The sequence below is a fragment of the Pyxicephalus adspersus genome, chromosome 6 (assembly GCF_032062135.1).
Source record: "Pyxicephalus adspersus chromosome 6, UCB_Pads_2.0, whole genome shotgun sequence".
Lineage (NCBI taxonomy): Eukaryota > Metazoa > Chordata > Amphibia > Anura > Pyxicephalidae > Pyxicephalus > Pyxicephalus adspersus.
The window spans coordinates 35,648,060-35,667,568 of NC_092863.1; the positions used below are offsets into that span (position 1 = coordinate 35,648,060).

The 19,509-nt window shown below is 38.0% G+C and overlaps 1 protein-coding gene and 1 pseudogene across 26 annotated transcripts in view; one reads left to right on the forward strand and one right to left on the reverse strand.

Moving 5' to 3' along the window:
- LOC140333520 (olfactory receptor 10A7-like) overlaps window positions 1-16,708 on the reverse strand; it is a 50,908-nt gene extending 34,200 nt beyond the window's left edge. Inside the window, exons 1-5 of one of the 26 annotated variants that reach the window (XM_072415236.1) lie at window positions 16,488-16,708; window positions 6,203-6,303; window positions 4,376-4,546; window positions 2,653-2,798; window positions 765-858 (exon numbers count right to left, since the gene is read on the reverse strand). The gene's annotated coding sequence lies outside the window, so the exon portion shown is untranslated. Of the gene's footprint in view, window positions 1-764; window positions 859-1,099; window positions 1,280-2,652; window positions 2,799-4,375; window positions 4,547-6,202; window positions 12,775-16,487 lie in introns of those variants that run through there. The other 25 variants (XM_072415215.1, XM_072415217.1, XM_072415223.1 and 22 more) reach the window with 25 other exon arrangements.
- A 2,270-nt stretch (window positions 16,709-18,978) lies between these two features.
- On the forward strand, window positions 18,979-19,149 carry LOC140334422 (U2 spliceosomal RNA; annotated as a pseudogene).
- Window positions 19,150-19,509: the final 360 nt, after the last annotated feature.

The window sequence follows — 19,509 nt, forward strand, 5'->3', positions numbered from 1 at the left end:
TGCCTTTGTCCCACAGTAATGCTATCTGTATAAAAACATAATTCCCCCTATTGCAAAGTACATAGGTGCTGGTACCAGCCAATATGCATAATTAGGTCATATTCTGTTCAAAGGGAGAGCATGCTATTCATCTATAAAATTTGTTTTATCTCTGTCCTAGGATAGAAAGGCAAATACATATTTTACGTGCCAAACAATTTATATTTCAATATTTTTATTGAATTTTCAGAAAAATAGGTACATGTATTTCAACAAAAAAAATAAACGAGATAATACAAAATATTCAAAACTAGGGTCAGCAGGGAACAAGCATATTCTTGACGACCTCAATATTCAAAGTGACAAGGACTGGGGAGTAGATTCATTTTGACCGCCGCTATCCGTCCCAACCATGAAGGAGGGGCATGGGACCACCTGCGCAGATCCGCATGGAGTTTGTGGAACAATCCCGTATAATTGGCCTTAAAAAGACTAGAATACATAGGGGTCAGCTGTATACCAAGATACTGAAGTGCCAAACAATTTAATGGATAACTGTACAAACTGTTTAGATTTCAAGTGCTTGTACTCGTAAACCATGAGGTGCAAAGACTGGAAGCATTTTGCACAATTCAAAACATTTTCTTCTACAATAAACACAATAAGAGTAATAAATCACACCACTTACTAGTTACGAAAAGACATAAATTCTATGGCAGTCTACAGATTATTTAGAACATTATGATCCCTGGCATACTTAAGACTTCCTGTTAACATGCCATTACCTAATGACAGCTGGGTCTCTCTATGTAGAGGAAAATCCAATCCACATCCTAAAGGTCAAGTATGGATAACAGAGGAGGGTACAATATAAAATCACTACAAGACAAAGAAGGTTAACTGTAAAATAATCACAATTACAAAAACAGCTACAATAACTAGCAGGTTGACTGCTAGTAAGCAATAAGAGAGGTGTGTTATTTAAAATGAGATAACTATCAAAGCTTCAAAGCAGCCACAAACTGTTTTTTACTTGCTGCTTGTAAGGGGAGTAGGAGTAAGGTCTTAACTATGCCAGTATGACATTTAAATGGGTAGGAAGCATACTTTCCTATCTCACCTATTTCAGTAGTGAGGAAAACTAAGCTGAACACCCCTCTAAGGCTGTAGGCCATCTCCCATCTCTCTTGGATGGGTACCAATTTATTCATAAAACCAAGAAGACATCTCTGTGTAGGCCATAAGCCACTCATCTGTCCATTCATGTTCACAGGAGGAAGCACCCATCTGGAAACCACTACTGCAATAAATTACAATTACAATAGGTTAATTAAAGGGTTGCTCCAATGTAGAGGCAAATTTCTGTGGCAGTGGAGCTTCAAACGCTTTTGCATGGTGTTAGAATATTTAACCAGTAGAAGAGCTTAAAATTAGCTATTGATGATCTATCCAACGTTTCTACTATCCAATTATAATTTTCCAAAATTTCAACAAGGATTCTGATGTCAGGTTTTGTTACCACTCTGCATCTGTTTAGCAATCTGAAGCTTCACCTGCTTCCCTTTAGCCATGAATTTTCCACTTTTCCGAGTATCCCCTGCACAGACACTGAGTCTGTACACAGCTGAAAGGAAATTTGGGGTTTATGATGCAGCCAATTAGTAGATTGGTTCCTGGATTAAATTCTCCAATTCTTGTTTGCTAGCCCTAATTAAATTGCCCTAGCTCCAGGCCCAAGTTGCTGGATCCTCAATGTTTATTCTGCCAGTGTGTTATTGGGTCTGCTTTTCTGGGTTTTTACCTTAACCTTGACCTGTTATTTGACCTTGCATTGTCTGCTGCCTGACCTCAGCCAGTTTAATTACCTCCCCATGACTCACTGTGTTCCTGATTGCTACACTGAAGCCATCTGATCCCTCTCACCCTGGTGGGGAATGCCTGGGGGCCATGACCTGCTGACCTCCTAGCAGCGAAGTAGTCCACTGGCCACTAGGATTACCAGTCCATCACTGCTTAAGGGGTGTGTTGGTGAAGACCAGGGGTCACTTAGATTTTGTGTCTCAAGTAATCCTGTGTCACCTGCCGGATGGGGAGAGGGTTCAACCTGTTACATGTTTTTTTCACTTTTGAACAACATAAAAACCCCTGTTTGCACAGTAGGCCTGGCAGGATGCCAAATTTCTGGTTCATTGTAAAAAAAAAAATAAATAAAAATAAAATAACATCTCAGAGCCTTTGAAATTGAAGATGAATTGTTCCATAATTCCTATTCAGACAAATGAGCGCATATTTAAAAGTAATTTTATTTAAGAATATTCTGGACACAGGTAAACTATTTGCAGGCACAGCTAGCACAAAACAAGACTAAAAATCCTTTTTAAAATTACTTCTATTAATATTTTAGGTTGCAGAAACTTGTGAGCCTGTTTTAAGTTTGTTTTGAATATGTTTACCCGAGTATTTGATACTATTGCAAAACAGACTAAAGTTTACATAACCTATACAGAATTGTGTGTTTTGGCCTTTGAATCACAATGGAAAAATTACAAAATCAAATATAGTGTATGAAGGGAAATATATGAAGCAGAAATGACACAAATTCCAAATGTGAATAACAACCAAATGAAGGCAGAAAGTTGCAGAAATTAACATCCTAATAGAAGGTGCTCTTACCTCTTACCTCTGCTGAAAATGCCACCGAATCCTGCTGATAAAGAAGAATTTATTCCGGTTCATCCTGCTGACCTGTACTGTCCTGTAGCAACGTGAAGATAAAACTGGTTCAGATTATCTGAAGGAGTGAGTAATGCATCAAGCTGCTAGGATATAAAAAAATAAACAGTACTTTAATGGCAAAATGGTAGCCAATAGACATTAAATTCTTCACTGTGCCTCTTGGTAACGATTGCTTCAAGTAAAAGAGATCACTAATAAGTATAATCACTTCCCTTGAAGAATAATTACACCAAGAGTAGACACAGCCGAGTCACCTTCCTTATATATATAGAGAGTATATATATATATATATATATATATATATATATATTTATTTATTTATATATATGATAATGTTATAATCCTTTTGCTGGAAAACATTGTGACGGGCAGCAGTGCTAGTGCTAGTGGAGCTAGGATGTAACATGATGTAAACTGAAACACTGATGCTGGAGAACAGAATGTTCTGAGGATGATATATGTTTTAAAAGCTTTAGAGGTGTACATTTTATGGACACCAGAGTTGGATGGTGTTAATTCATTGATACTAGAGGCTGGAACAATATTTTCCAGAAATACATATAAAGTAGATATATAACAACAAAGGATTAAAGTTGCATCTTTACCAGATTTGACCATATTTTAATAAAGTGGAATTTGACCTAAAATACAAAGTCCACTATTTAGATCAGACCTCTCCATATAGAAAAACAAAACAAAAAACAAGCCAAAGCCAAATATGCTTACTTTAACCATGGCTTTCACATTGGAAAGGCTGACGTCAGAGGTATTTGTACCCAGACTAGAAGACATTAATTTTCTTTCTAGCAGTTACCTGTTAACAGTGTCTGAGTTGGGGAACTTGTAAATGGCAATCAATGTTTTTCAGCAGTTTTTGACTAGAATATGGAACAAATTAAAGTTTTGATAAACCTATGTGACACAAAATATTTGTTATAGATTCCCGTAGGACTAGGAAATTTGTGCCTTCTTCACCTCCATTTACTTTGCACAGCCAGCAGCAGCTCTGCCCAGGAATCCCATGCTGTGCTCACTTCCCAGTCCAAGCCATGTCACCCAATGAAAATTGCTCTTTCACCCCAGAGGACAGGGGTTTTGTGCAGATGCACTCCATCTGCTGGTGAAAGTGTAAACACCACTTGAGCTTTCGCACTCCCTCTGGTGGTGGGATGCATTCCCTGCATGTCACATCGGCTCCTCCAGTCACATGACTTTTCTTATTTAATTAACAAGCAACAGGATTTGCCTGAACAAGGAGTTTTTGTTAGTCTTCAGTTTTCAGCTCCCCGGTTCTGTCTGTGGTTTTTGTGACCCCAGCTCTGTCCTGACCATTCTTGATTGCCACCTGCCCTGACCTCATCCTCTCTGACTACACTTTAGCCTACTGCTCATGTACTGAAACCTTTTTGAACCTTGTTGCAGTCAGCAGTCACCAGCCCCTGCGTGTACAGGTGCCAGAAACGTAGGCACTGCCCCCAAAGGCCATCACCGCTTGCAAGTATGTTGGTGAAGCCGGATGTTAGGGCCTTAAACTCCGTGCCCCACTCATGTTTCCACCAAGTGGCCAGGTAACACTGAAGGTCCACCTGCCACCTGTGATTACCCTGTCACTGTGACAATATTCTCTATTAGCCACACATCCTAGTTTTTATTGACTTACTCTTTTTCTTTATAGTACCATCTATTCTGGTCAAGATGTATGTGACAGATTTCTGCAGAAGACTTGCAGGTTTTCTGGTGGCAATATTCACTTGCACGGCCTCTATAGAGCCTCCTAATTACCCCACAACTTGCAAGTTCCCCACAGGGTCCTCAGACAGACATGAAGATACTGGTGGAGAGAAAAGAAGAAATTATCTACCCTCTGTGCACACAAATGCTCAGTGCAAGCCAACACAACAGTGGTGCATACAATAGAGCTCCATAATTGCAAGTTTGCATTTGTAGTTTTATTTTGGTGTGCAACAGTGTGTCTGCAGTGTATGCAAAGTGCAGGCCCTAAATATATAGTATTAGCCCAAGTAATCATGATTCATGTTGTCCTGCTGTCAAAATTTTAGATTAGCCAGAAGTTTAGGGAAGCACTTCAAGACAGCAGAGATAAAAACTTTGGTAGGTGAAATAAAGCCTTAGAAAAAAGCTACGTACACACGTCCAACGGTTTATGCCCGATAATCGGCTCAGGGCCGATATCGGGCGAGAATCTGGCATGTGTACATGGACGATGGACGACTAACGATCCTAATGCATAGAGCAGAACAGTGCTGTACTGTACTGAAACTGAAATATTTATATATATAGTGAGGTAGCTGCTGCATGCCTCCCCAACCATACTTCATTGGACCAATTACGCTAGGGAACACACTAATCACTGAGCCTAGTGAGAAAATACCTTGACATACAGCCACCCTCTAAAATCATTGCATTTATTGGCAGTTTTTAAAATTATACTTCTACTGCCATGGCCAAATAAAGGTCATGTGTCAGCCCATGTGGAAGCAAACAGCCAACTTTCATCACTATTAGTGATGTTCACCTACCAACAGAGAGCAGATTTTGTATTTAATTTTAACAAATAATAATAGATTATGTTTAGCCCACTTGATTGGCAACAAGTACTATGTTCATGTTTTTATTTTTATATATAGCTCAGTTCAATAAAGTTATTTGTGAGTGTACATTTTATCTTTAATATTGATTCTTTTCTGTTTAATAAAAACCATGAAAACATGCTCTTCTAACATTCTACAGCAAGTCCCGAAATGTTTACAATTTTGTCACAACTACAATTGTTTTTTATCTCAGCACAACTGATGACCTTAAATACTCTGGGCAGTCAGGTCACAGAAAAATAGCTTTAGAGAACTTTATGTGCTGACTTGTGATATCTCTGTGGTAAATAACCCAGACTATACTCCAAGTCTATAAACTTGAATATTTTCCTTCAAAAGGCTTTAAATTGTGTTCATAATAGTAACAGCTGAAAATCCATGTACAGCACATACCCATGATATCTCACTCATGTGGTAAAGAGAAAGAGAAAAAAGGGCCATATATGTGTGAGATGTCATGGGGTGGGCAGCTGTAGGAATAAAGAGGCAGACAGCTCCAGATGACATGGAACATAAAGATTGCAGCACAGGACTGAGCATGCAGTAACAGAGTGACTGATTGGAAGAAGACAATGCACATTACAATGGGCTGGTAAGTATGTTTATTCAGGACTAAAATGTGAAAAAAGGTAAATAGAAAATTGTTGAAGGTTTTTCATGGTATGTGGGCATTGAAGGTCATCTTTACGTTTCCACCCCATGTCAAACTGTGAAATAGTTCCTGTTTATTTCATGTCTTCCATTATTTCTCAACAGACATTTTCACAATAATATTACTAAAACATATGTAATGTAAAAAAATATTCCACCCCCAGTGTTAACTATAACGAGTATGCCACTACCCCTTCATCATTTTGCTTCTCTTTCATTCTTACCTTCCCTTCTATTCTTTTTTTCTCCTCCAGTGCACTGATGGAAGTCCCCATCTTCAGTACCTCAAATAGAAAGATATTTCTTCAAAATGTCTCTCAAAAACCTGGAGAAGAAGGTTTGAGCAGAAGGCATAATATTGGAGATACAGTAAAAAAATATCTGGTCCCCTAGTCTACAAAGTCAGAGTTAGAGTTCTCCAATCAGTAGGGAGCATGAGCTGTTACATTAAACACATTTAGTACTGCTACACCTGGAAGCTAATAAAGTGAACTTTTAGTAAAATCAGTGTAAGACACCCCATTTATTTGGAATTGACTGCCTTAATGCAGAAGAAGTTACCATGAAAAAATCTGACAATGCCCTGAATTTTGGTCACTGCCAGTACCTCGCTATTGGTCATGGGATATTGTTAAAAATAAGTGTGCAGGACAACTGGAGTTAACAGGTTTTATTATACCTTGATTCATAAAATATTGTTTGCCTTTGTCTTGGTAAATCAAATCCGTCTGATGTCAACACAGGAAACTCTTACCAACAGGTTTTACCTGGGAATTGCAAGCTTGTTTCTCACAAAGGTGTGCTCCTTGAGTGGGTTCCAGAAGCAGGTCAGATATTTCTTAGGGCATCCATTGACAGAAGATGAGGTTCTACCAATCTCTTCACAGATGACCTGACCAAGAGTATTTAAGGTATGAGATACTTTTTTACGGCCCTAGATAATTGTTCTGCTGGGAACAGAATTAAATAAACATGTTAGATGACCTTGTTCAATTACTATTGCTATTGTGTCCCTACAAAGAAGGCCTTTATGCATTTTACTAGTGAAACGCTGGGCTCACCCCCTGTAACGCAAGGTTTGTTTCAAATTTGATTGATATAGCAGTTTGGCTGACATTTATTCCTGGCTAGTGCAGTTAGTTACATGAACTAATTTACCACATTTTTAAAAAAAGGATACACCTATTTCTTCTATGTTTCTGCCCTAATAATAAAACTTTCTCAATCACTTTACAGCACTTTCTCTGCTAATGGGCTAACCTTGTGGCAACCCTAAACAGGAACCAGGGATCCCTTTATTTCCTTGTCATCTAACTTGATCCATGTCAACTGCATCTACTCTTTAGGAGGATATTAGTAAGCACAGCACCTGTGTCACGGTGCTAATGGCAAGTGCTTATGTACAATAAATATTAAGGCAGATATGCCGGGCCTTTTATCAAATCAGGTTATGTTTGCCCTTGTAATCACCATTTTCAAATAAATAATCATTAAATATACCGTAGATGTGCTATTTTTATTATGATGGTGTTATTTAAATAAACCTTATTTAAAGTGGCAGAATGGTATGTTTGTATATATTGTGAGGGGTTATGCTCAGGATCGCCTTTGCTGGGGTCAAAGGACACTTGTCTGGTTCATCCTACTCAGATCACACACCCAGGTATCAGCCTTAAGCTGGTTTGCAGCCAGGTTTTTTGAAGGTTGCAGATAAAATACCAAAACAGCAAAAGAAAACCTTGCCTGTCCGGCACTTACTATACATCAAGACGTCACTGTCTATCAGCTGGAGGGCTTCTCCCTGTCAGCTCAAAACCAAGCTTTTAGCAACCTTCTACTCACTTTTGAGCTCACTCACCCAGACGGACTTTCTGAGTCTCTCAGCAGGGCTCCCTCACACAGACCGACTGTCTGTGTCTCTAAGCAGAGCTCCTCACACAGCGCCCCTGTCTGTGTCTCCCCAAACAGAGCTCACTCACACAGTCCACCTGTCTGTGTCTCCAAACAGAGCTCTCTCGCACAGACCCCTGTCTGTGTCTCCAAACAGAGCTCTCTCACACAGACCCCTGTCTGTGTCTCTAAACAGAGCTCTCTCACACAGACCCCTGTCTGTGTCTCCAAATAGAGCTGAGCTATTGACTGAGCTCCTGGCTCTATGATATATCCCCACCCTCAGTGCTTCTTCATTAATTATCTCACAGGTGAGAGTTTTCCACCTGCTACTTCACACAGGAGAGGAATCTTGGGCAAATATATCACCCTTCGCAATCCTGCCTTGGTGTCACAATATATATATAATAAAATAAAATATTTTTTTCTATACATAGCAGTGTTTGTCCACCAAACCCTTTGTTTAATTGAAGATTTACTCCTAGATTATTTTCAATTTATGCATATTAAGACATCATATCAGCTGTGATTTATTTGCACTTAGATTTTAAACATAAAATCAGTCCCAATATATGTATTGATCTCATATTCCTTGCACCTTTAGACTCAGATCAGCCCCAGACTCTTTACCATCAGGCGTTAGATCAGCGCCAGTTCTTGCACCTTTTAACCTTAAATCAGCTTTAATTCATGCACCCTTAGACCTTTACATGCACTTTTAGACCATTACATGAGCCTAAATGCAGAAACGTTCAAACCTCAGATCAGCCGCTCCTAATGCACCTTTAGCCTTTAGATGGGCCCCAAATCACACACCTGAAGACCTTAGATCAGTCCACACTTCCAATTAATGCACACTTTAGCTGCGTACACACTTCCAATTTTTGTCGTTGGAAAGGATCTTTCACGATCCTTTCCAATGACAAGGGAGTGCAAGATGCATGAACGGTGCTGTACATACAGCACCATTCATGCTCTATGGAGAGGGGAGGGGGAGAGCGACGGAGCGGCACGCTACTGCGCGCTCTCCCCTTCCCTTTCATTAGGATCGGCTGTCGTCCATCGTCCGTGGATCCGGCAGGTCGGTCGTCCAGACAATGGACGACACCGACACGACACCGACTGTACACACGGCAGATTTTCGCCCGATAATTGGCCGATGCCGATTATCGGGCAATAAAAATCTGACGTGTGTACGTAGCTTTATATCAGCCCAACTTCGGCAACTTTAGAGTTTAGATCAACCCCAATTTATGCACACTCATATGTCAGATTAACACAAATTGCTGCACCTTAAGACCTCACATCAGTCCCTATGCATTAACCTTCAGAACTCACATGAGCCCTAAACCCATCACCTGAAGACTTCAGATCAGCCCCATACTCTTCACATCCTTCACATTATCACATTCAGATTTGAGGTCTGAATTTGAAACTCAGGGATTTTACATACCTGTAAATACACGTACCTGAAGGGGGAAGAGTATATTCATATGGGGAGCCTCTTTCCCCACACTAACATCCTTTGCTGCTGTCATCCTGTGAATTCCGTAATATTAGGAATGTAAGTGGAACATGGAGTGCTTTCAATTATTGACAGTGGCATCATCTTTTACTTCCAGTGATTGCCTAAGCAAGAGCATTTTGTACTTCCACTGAATAATAATGCAAATGCATTATGTATTCCCACTGACTACCAATATAGGGGTATTTTTTTAACTACTACAAATAGTTATCTAAATTCTGAACACTGTAACAGACAGTCAACTGGCCATTTGTTTAAAAGGTTTAAGAACCTCTGCTCAAAGCAAATTTACTTACTAAAAATGCATTGGTAAAGCAATATATCATTTTTATAATAATGTTTTTAACTAATTGTACATAGTTATACTTACTATGCATACTTCTAAGGTAACTCATGTATGCATTATTCAACAATGTCATAGGATGTCAAAAAGAGCAGACCCAGTGCACTAGATGTCAAATTTTGTCCCATATAGTATAGAAATTAACATTAAAGAACTTGCTGTTAAAATGTACACAGAATTCTAGCCAACTGTATCTCTTACTTTTGAATGTTTTCATATGTAGTATTAGATTCCTAAGGTATACCATTTTGACTAACAGGAGCTATCAGACGGCCCTTAGAGAATAAGTCTGCTCAAAGACTGCATACAAAGTTTATTAAAAAATCAATAATGACTCAGAGTCATTACTGAATTTCGATCAACACAAGCCAGGTCTACGAGTTCAAGCTTGCAAATTTCTATTCATTCAGCCTAATAATACCAGTAATGTAGCTAAATAGCACTGTTAGAGAGAGACCCCATAATAAATTACAGTTATTAGCCTACTTCTATTTCTCAGACTCAATTAAAGGAACACAAGACATCCAAGACATTCGGTATATTTGTGATCATGTAGATATACCACATGAAACAACCAAAAATAACCACGTAAGAAAAACATATAGTAAAATGGTAAATACCTACTTTAGCTGTCACATTTTCATACTTTCAGCAACATGCAAGATTTAAAGTGTATTAAAAGTAAAACCTTTACTTAGCTTTGGATAGAGTGGGGAAAGTTAGATCCTCTGTCAAGGTTATATTGTTGTATGTATTCCCATCAGGAAGATTCATCACTGTCACAATAAAAACAAATGAGGGGAAATGCTAAATGTTAGCATAGTGCTTAGAATAAAAGGTGAGGGTGAATCTTCAAATTGGGATACCTGTTCTGGTACAACTGTCTAAAAGGGGAATACTTCTCACTTTGGAAACAAGTAAAAAGGGGGAATTTCCCAAACATTGTACATAGACAAAATATAGTAGGGGTTTTACCCTTCTCTACTCTATTGTAAACTTAAAAAACATGTTTGAGCAATACTTAAACTTAAAGTTACTTTTTTTGCAGTGTAATGTCTTTGGGACCTTTTGGCTCTGCTTCATTAAAACAAGCACATAATTGCAGCTGAGGCTAATTGCAAATACATGTCTTAGGACAGGAACATGAATTGCACCATCTGACGAGCTGACCATCCCATCATACATTTCTATCACCCACAGTCCAGCCTGTCTCTTCTCCTGGGGTCAATGCCGCTCATGTCTCCTTGGCTTAAGCTGTCCAATAGAGCTTTACTCATAGGGCAATAACTTCTATATGAGCATGTTGAACACAATGGGCCTGATTGTTTAAAGTTCTACAAGACTGGAGAGGATACACTTTCATCAGTGAAGTTGGGTGATCCAGCTCCAGTTCTGGAGAGCTTTAATAAATCAAACCTAATATTTCAAATCCAGGTGGATAAAACAAAACTCATAACCATTCTATCTAAAATAGGAAACAATGGCATATAAAGATATTTTTGGAATTTGTGTGAAGAATTGGTGTGATCCACCAATCATCTCTGAAATTAATTGAAATGCTGATTATGTTCCAAGCCTTTATGATCAGTATTGTCCATCAAACCCAAATAGTTGTAATGGTCAGGTGTCCACAGGAAAATACAAAAAAGTGATAGCATTAGAAGTAAAGTAACTTTACCATATTTACCTTCTTACCTACTTTACCCGTGAAAAAATAATAAACAATACCCACCTTGAATTCCCTACGTTTTTCTGCAATATTTATTACACCATCATTGGGTGAATATGCAAAGAAAACAAGACACAGATTCCTATTTTAGCTTAAAATGATTTTTTTCTCAATAAACATCACAAGAAACATGTTAGTAAAGACTTGAAGTTACTCGTATCTGTGTACAGTAATAGTAAAATGCTTTACAGTACCAGAAATTGTAGGGTTAATTTTGTGTAGAGAAAATCCCAAAACTTTTTTTTTTTTTAATGTATACAGCATCCAAAGCTGAACAATGAATACAATGAATAAACATACCATCAAATGCACTATTACCTGCGAACCACATCAACATAAATATGTTTACCACCATGCAAATATTAATTACACTCTTAATGATTTATACAAACAGCTTTCAGAATAACACATTCCTCCCACAAAGTACACACTACAGGATATTGAGATTCCAGAGCGCATGCACACAGTCTTTACGCATATATTTTACATTGTGAAAATCTCTTCTTCTTTTAACCCTGAAATATGTCAACATACTACTAATACTATAGCCTGAAGAGTTACCCTGTATAAATATTCAGGCTGTATAATTCTTATCTCTCACTGAGTGGATACCATGCCATACTCACATTTGCTACCTTCTAAAATTTTATGTATGCAATTAATGCTGGAAAATCTTGGAAAGATTCATTTCTGAAAGAATAACATGCACGAAATTCACACACATACCAAATACAATAGTATATATATATATATAAATATATATATATATATATATTTATATTACATAGACATAGGTAATTATTATAGGTGATTTTAGAATAATACTTGTCAATTTTTTTAAATCTATGATCAGATTCATTCCAAGTTTGCTGGATCACCCAGGTTCTCCCATGGTATTCTATTTTCTTCAGTAGTAGAGCCCTTTGTGTGATAATGGAGAAGCAAAATGCAAATCTTTTATCTTTCTTAGCCATTTAAGGTCCTCTGATTGGTAGTCCTGTTTTAGGCATTGTAAAAAGTAAAATATGTCTTTTTTTTATTTTTAACCACAGTCAAAGAGGCTGGTGCCTGAAAGTTGACCAATACATTTGATTCAATTCCAGTGACAAAAATATATAAATTAAATCTAGCTTATAATAAAATAAATCCAAAACCACAAGACAAATCCAATGGACTTTTAAGGCACTTTAAAAAGGAAAAAAACTTAACTTATAAATCAATATTTTATAATTAGTCAGGTTAAAGTTACATGTAACACATTTTTAAAATTGTCACAAGAGCTTGGCCTCATATTGTTTTGCCGTGTTTCGCGGATGTATCCACTTCTTCAGGAAATGCTGTTGAGACCTATTAATGTAATGAATTTCCATTTCAATAAACAGTAATGACATCTCCTAATTTCATTTAATTATTTAAATTTGTATACACTTACTTATTTTGTTGGAAACAGTTACATACCAAAAAGTGTGGATACCTCCTCTAAAGTGGATTCCTCCTCCTGTAGTGTTTGAATCCATCAAGGGGTGAGCAATGCCACAAGGTCTAGGTTTGCCCTTAATGAAGCCACACAGTTAGAGAACGGCGTCCCATGTGGATACACTGTCACGTCCTGTCATTACGGAATGACGTAGGGCAGGGATACGCCCCCCGGTCTTCTTCATTCGTCTAGGGAATGACCTAAGGGATTCCCCAATCCACCCCATCTAGTTCCAGTTCTAGTTCAACAATGTAATTTTTATATGGACAGGCTCATGATCAGAATTGGATGACTTTTTTGGTGCTATTCAAAGGAATAGTTACAATTTAAAATTTACAGTGAAAGTGAGCATGTCTTCCATTCCATTCTTAGATGTACATATTGGGATCAATAAGCAAAACACAATAACATCCAAACTTTACCGTGAGACAACACCAGGTAATACAATTTTATCTGCAAATGCTAAAAAAAAAGTTAAAAAAATTAAAAAATAGTACACCTTACTCTCAATATCTGAGAGTACGTAGAATTATCTCACAAGAAGAGGATTTTCAGACGGCAGCTAATGATTTACGAACAAGATTATCCCTAAGAGGGTATAATCAAAAAGACCTGAAAAAAACGTATTGGAAAGACAAATCACAAACTCGCACACGATTGCTATGTAAAAACAAAGTACCCAAAGAGGGACACAAAGTAAATATAATTACACAATATTCCCAAAATCATTTCACTTTGAAAGCATCCACATGGGACGCCTTCATTAGGGGGAGAGGAGGTGAGGAGGCAGTACGCAGGCAACATGGAGGGATGAAAAAAAATATTTTTTTATATCTACAAAAATGGGAAAAGGCAATATAAATTTTTTGGATTATTCCAAATAAAACAATAATTAACATCAGATGACATTTGGCTTATTGCTAAAACCCATTTGAGTAGAGATAATGGCTGCTTTTGAGAGCGGTTAATAATGATATGAAGTTAGTTACACAAATATACCATATGTTGAATAAGGGTAACTTGAACCAGTTAGTTAAATTTATTAAAAACACAATTGTAGGTTTACCTATTCTATAAAGTTTATGGTTACCCTGGACCTGATCCTTATCACATTGTCTGTCTCTCCACCCCCTGATGGATTCACACACTACAATTTTGGAGGAGGTATCGACATTTAGGGGTAATTAACTGTTTCCAACAAAATAAGTAAGTATATAAAAATTTGAATAATGAAATGAAATTAGGAGATGTTGTCATTACTGTTTATTGAAATGGAAATTCATTACATAAAAGGTCTCAACCGCCTTTTCTGAAGAAGCAGATACATCCACGAAGCACGTCGAAACGATATGAGACTATGCTATTGTGACAATTTTATTAATATGTTACAATTTTAAAATATTGAATTAAAAACTATTTTTTTATTAGGTGCCTTAAAAGTCCCTTGATTTGCCTTGTGGTGGTTTGAGGTATGTTAAAAGTTTGGGATGTGGCACATGTTGAATAGGTCATCTAAAATATCATTCATTTGTTGGACCAATATAGAGAATTTTTAGACTTATAATAAAATAAAGGTTGGTTTGCACAATGTCCTTTAGACGGTGGGGCAAACTAAGTGAATATCTAACAACACATTTTATGTGTTTATATTACTATTCTTCCTATTTGAAGAAAATATTCATCTTTGTGAGACAACACCAGGAAAAATGGGCTTTAACTTTTAGGATTCTATTTATAAAGCTTTAAATCTGACATCCACTAAAACATTCCTTTGTAAAGAACCAGTTGATCTTTTCAACTATCCTACATTATCATTATTGGCGCTGTAAAGTCAAAGAACATCACATCATTGTATTGATCTGGGAAGCAGTGTTGGGGTTTTGATGTGGTTTCATCATGTATATTGGTCCCTAAATCCCACATTGACATGAATGCTGGGCCTATACTCACCTGGTTTATAAACAAAGTTTGCAGCCCATTCTGAAAATTCTCAGTGCATCTATAAATCAAAATAAGGATTCCAACATCTGCTCAGCAATTGGTATTCTGTAATTATAGGCCCACTATTCCCAGAAGCTTTTGATAGTTCCATTGGACCCTGTAGAGTTCTCCTGGTTCTTTCAGCCCAGATATGTGGATTCTCCCCTTGTCTTTACTACCCACAAAGATACTTGCAGTACCAAAGTTTCTGTGGTGAAAGAATGAAACTTGAAATGGATTAAAAGAGGAAGATTTTGGAGCGATTGCAGGGTAAACAATGACTTCTTGGAGAAGGGTCAGGTAATAGGCTGCAGTAGGTGTGGGTGTTTTTTTTTTCATCCGGTTTAGTGCAGATGAATAGAGAAGTAACACACAATGTAACTTGGTTTTACTTACAGACTTTAAGACGCCTAATTTTTCCAAAGCCTATAATCAACACAAGATCAGAAATTTTAGCTCCTTGCATTTTATTTTTAAAATATCAGATTTATAAAAAGGAAGATATATGAGATGTAAACCTGGATAAAGTTTGTGAGTACTGGCATTCAGTAAAAATTCATTAACTAATCCTAAGGTCACCTAGCAAATAAACTTCCTGTAAAGGAGCCTTTGCACTAAGATCCAAATGACAGATGGTGACAAAGAAGTCAGTGAATCTTATTATTGTCTTGCAAGACTTGGTATATGTGATAGGTACAGGAAATGGGGAAACACCATTAATCACATTGCCACAAGAACACACAGTGAGGCTAACTTATTGAAGGGACTTAGGTTGTTCACTTTGCAAGGGATAATTCCATTAGCCAGTCAATGTGGTCAAAATTCACATTGCACAGAATACCCAATCATGTGCAAGCAAACTTTCCTTGCACACATTTTGATGATTGACTAATCTCATTTACTAAGCTAAGTGAAAGGGGATAATTCACTTTGCAATAAACAGCCTATATTCCTTTAGTAGGCCTTCCCCAAAGTATTCATGGTCTAAACCTGTACAGATATATGAGATTCTGACTTTGCTTTGTAAAAATCTGTGTCTTGGACAGATATGTATTTTGCCTACCTCACCTACCCTTATCCAGTAACAGTGAAAGCATAAATCAATTGGTTGAACATATGCACTCAACCATGGGAGTGCATTCAGAAACTGTCATACGACCTTGCATATAGCCTGCATCATATTTATAATCATCATATTTAAATATCTGCTCAAATAACTAATATAATAATACAACTTCAGAAATGCACTTGTGTGTAAAATCTTATAATACACAATTTTAAACAAACTGCATTCATATTCTAGATTAAATTTATTATTTTTAGCATTTTATTTAAAGCAAAGCTGTCATACCATTAAGAGAAGCTGTAATCATTGACCTCCTTTTAATAACACTAGTGATTCAGGATTCAGCATCAAAGCTGAGAATATAAGGTAAGCCAGAAATGACAGCCACCAAATAATAAGTTAGCTATTTCTAGAGAAAAATATTACATTTATATATGAACACAGGAGTACTTCTGATGTACATAAATGTTAAATAGCAAAGGATACCTCTTATACATACCTAATGTCCCTTGTACTTGAGATGGAATAAACCTGTTGCTTCTTCATATTACACGCATGTTAGCCTTTTAAAACCACACACAGTTAGGATATTCTTCTTAATTGGAAGCTTTACATTTAAATGGTTGAGATTAGAAGCTTTGTCAGACACATGGTAGCTCATTGCCAAGAGCATAGTCATCCGTCAAGGGCAGGGAGCAGCACTGATTACACCAAAGCAATTTTCAATTACAGCAATGGGACATCCTAAAGATATCTGCGCTGGCTTAAAATAGTTAGAACAAAAATGGCATTGTTGATTTCATGTGACCTTTACGTTATCTCTTCAGACAGTCGTTACATGCGTGTAGCACAGCCTGTGTTTTAGTTATGATGCGACCTTGAAATGACCTTTGTTGCAGCATATTGCAGAAAAGATAATATACAGCCCAGAGGTTTTTTCCACTCAAGGGTATTAACCCTTTCCTAGATTGCAGGGGCAAAGCACTGTAAAACACCAGTGATCTAATGTATCGTGTGCAACCTGTACTAGCTGTTCTTAAACTAATTTTGAGTCATTCTGGTACATTGGCATGATCTCTACTATGTAAATTAGGTATTGTTTGATTACTTCCTTTTAAAAAAGCACTACACTGCACAACAACAATTTTGCTACTGGGAATAACACATGATTTATATGATATCGAGTGTGCTCATTCCAAATCTGAACTCAGAATTTGCCTATCACGTACAGATTTTAAGTTATAGGCGTGCTATAGCTGTTCAAATGGTCGGTAATTGGGTAATGTATTTTTACATGGGATCATTATAACAGTTGCAGCTACTGCTATGCCTGCTGCCGCCTCAGCTGAATCACGCCCCCTGGTGGCATGCATGTTCCAACAGCGGCTGGGCATGTCAGGGCAAGTGAGTGAGCTGACGTCAGAAGTAGGTATATAAGGCGAGATAGACCAAGGGCTTATCTTTAGTGCGAAACCATCTTATTGGATAGTACAGCTAGGCCATAGTGAGTCTGTTTTGAGCTAAAGATGAGTAGGTGCAGCTGTGTTAATAAAACAGACAATTTTTGCTACATTTGTGGCAAATATAGCTGTGTGATCAACGCAAGAACCTAACCAAGAGGGTGAGATTTGCTTACAAGTAGTACTTTGGATGTGTAATTGGAGATCAGGATAAAAGCTGGGCACTCATATCTGTTGTCAGGTGTGTTACGTTGGCCTATCACAACGGTGGAATGGAAAAAAGAATAAAATGCCTTTTGATGCGCCTATGGTTTTGAGTGAGCCAAAATACCATTTCAGACTGCCACTTCTGTATGAGTAAAATTTTTTTTCAAAGAAGATTAAGTCAAAAATCTTCTGTCCTGATTGTGAATCTGCTCTGAATCCAATGCCACATGATGCAGATAATCCAGTGCCAGTCCCTCCTACATCTCTTGTTACTGACAGTGACATGTTGGATGAGGAACAGGAGGATGATGTTGATGTTAATGAACGTTATGATCCCCAATTTGAAGGGGGTAAGCCACAATTTATAAGCCAATCAGATTTAGATGATCTAGTAAGTGACCTGTCTTTCTCAAAAGAGAAGTCTGGACTGTTAGCCTCCAGATTAAAGGAGTGAAATTTGCTACAAAAAGGAACGACAACTTCACACTTTCGGGATCCTCACACAAAGTTTGCAGGTTATTACAAGCTGGAAAATGACATTTGCTTCTGTACTGACGTGAGTGGTCTGATGATGGAGTAAGGTTGCGAATACATACCAGATCAGTGGAGATTGTTCATAGACTCGAGCAAAGAAATTTTAAAAGCTGCATTGCTGCATAAAGGTAAAGAAAAACCTTCTGTTCCTCTTGCTCATGCAGAGGGAATACGAATCCATTGAGGTCATTTTGAAATTGATTAACTATTCAGAACACAAGTGGAACGTTTGTGATGACCTGAAGGTGGTGGCACTCCTTCTTGGCCTGCAATTGGGATATACAAAATATATGTGCTTTCTGTGCCTGTGGAATAGTCGTGATGATAGCAACCATTACAAAGTGAAAGAATGGCCACCCAGACCTAAACACACTGTTGGCCAGTACAACGTGAAGCAAAAATCACTCATCGATCCACAGAAAGTTTACCTTCCACCACTTCATATTAAACTTGGATTAATGAAAAACTCTGTAATTGCAATGGATCGTGACAGTATGGGTTTTCAGTATCTGAAGGACAAGTTTAGAAAAGTTATAACAGGTGCTAAACTGAAAGCAGGCATTTTTGTTGGCCCCCAAATCTGCAATTTGATGTGTGATGTCACATTCAGAGACAAACTCAACCCACTTGAACTTGCTGCTTTTGTCATTTGTGCTAGTTGCACAAAACTTTCTGGGCAACCAGCGAGCTGAAAACCATGCTGAACTCGTGAAAACATGCTAACAGCATACCATCAACTTGGCTGCCGAATGTCACTTAAAATTAATTTCTTACATTCCCATCTGGACTATCGCTTCTCGGCCTTTTGGCTAAGATCAGGTGTAGTATCTGTTCTTATCAGTGTTCAGGGTTGGAACGGGCATTAGCGTCTTAGAGGGGAGATGCTGTGTCCTAGTACCTCTGTTAAGGACGGTCTACCTCTGGTGTAGCTCTGTAAGGGGCCGCCCTATGCGAACCTGCCGGCCTTGTCCACCAGGGGAAGAGCTTGGGCCTGCCCTGATAAGGAGCTCCCAGGGGTTTTGACTGACCCGCTGGTGAGGATGGAGAAAAGCTTGGTCTTACCAATCAGTCTGACGAGCGGTCCGAATCTCGCCCCAGTGTCGTACCCCTGGAGTGGCGAACCAGGGGCACCTTAAAATCACCTGGGTTTGGGACCCCACTTGATTTTTTGGTTGCACAGTGCACGTCACTGTTTATATTTTGGATTGGGCACATCGCCTTAATCTGCATTAGCTGCGGCTGGTGCAGAATGGGCAATTTTTAAAACCTGTTGCCCTGTGTGTTATGCACAGAGCACATATTATTTAAATGTTTTTTTCT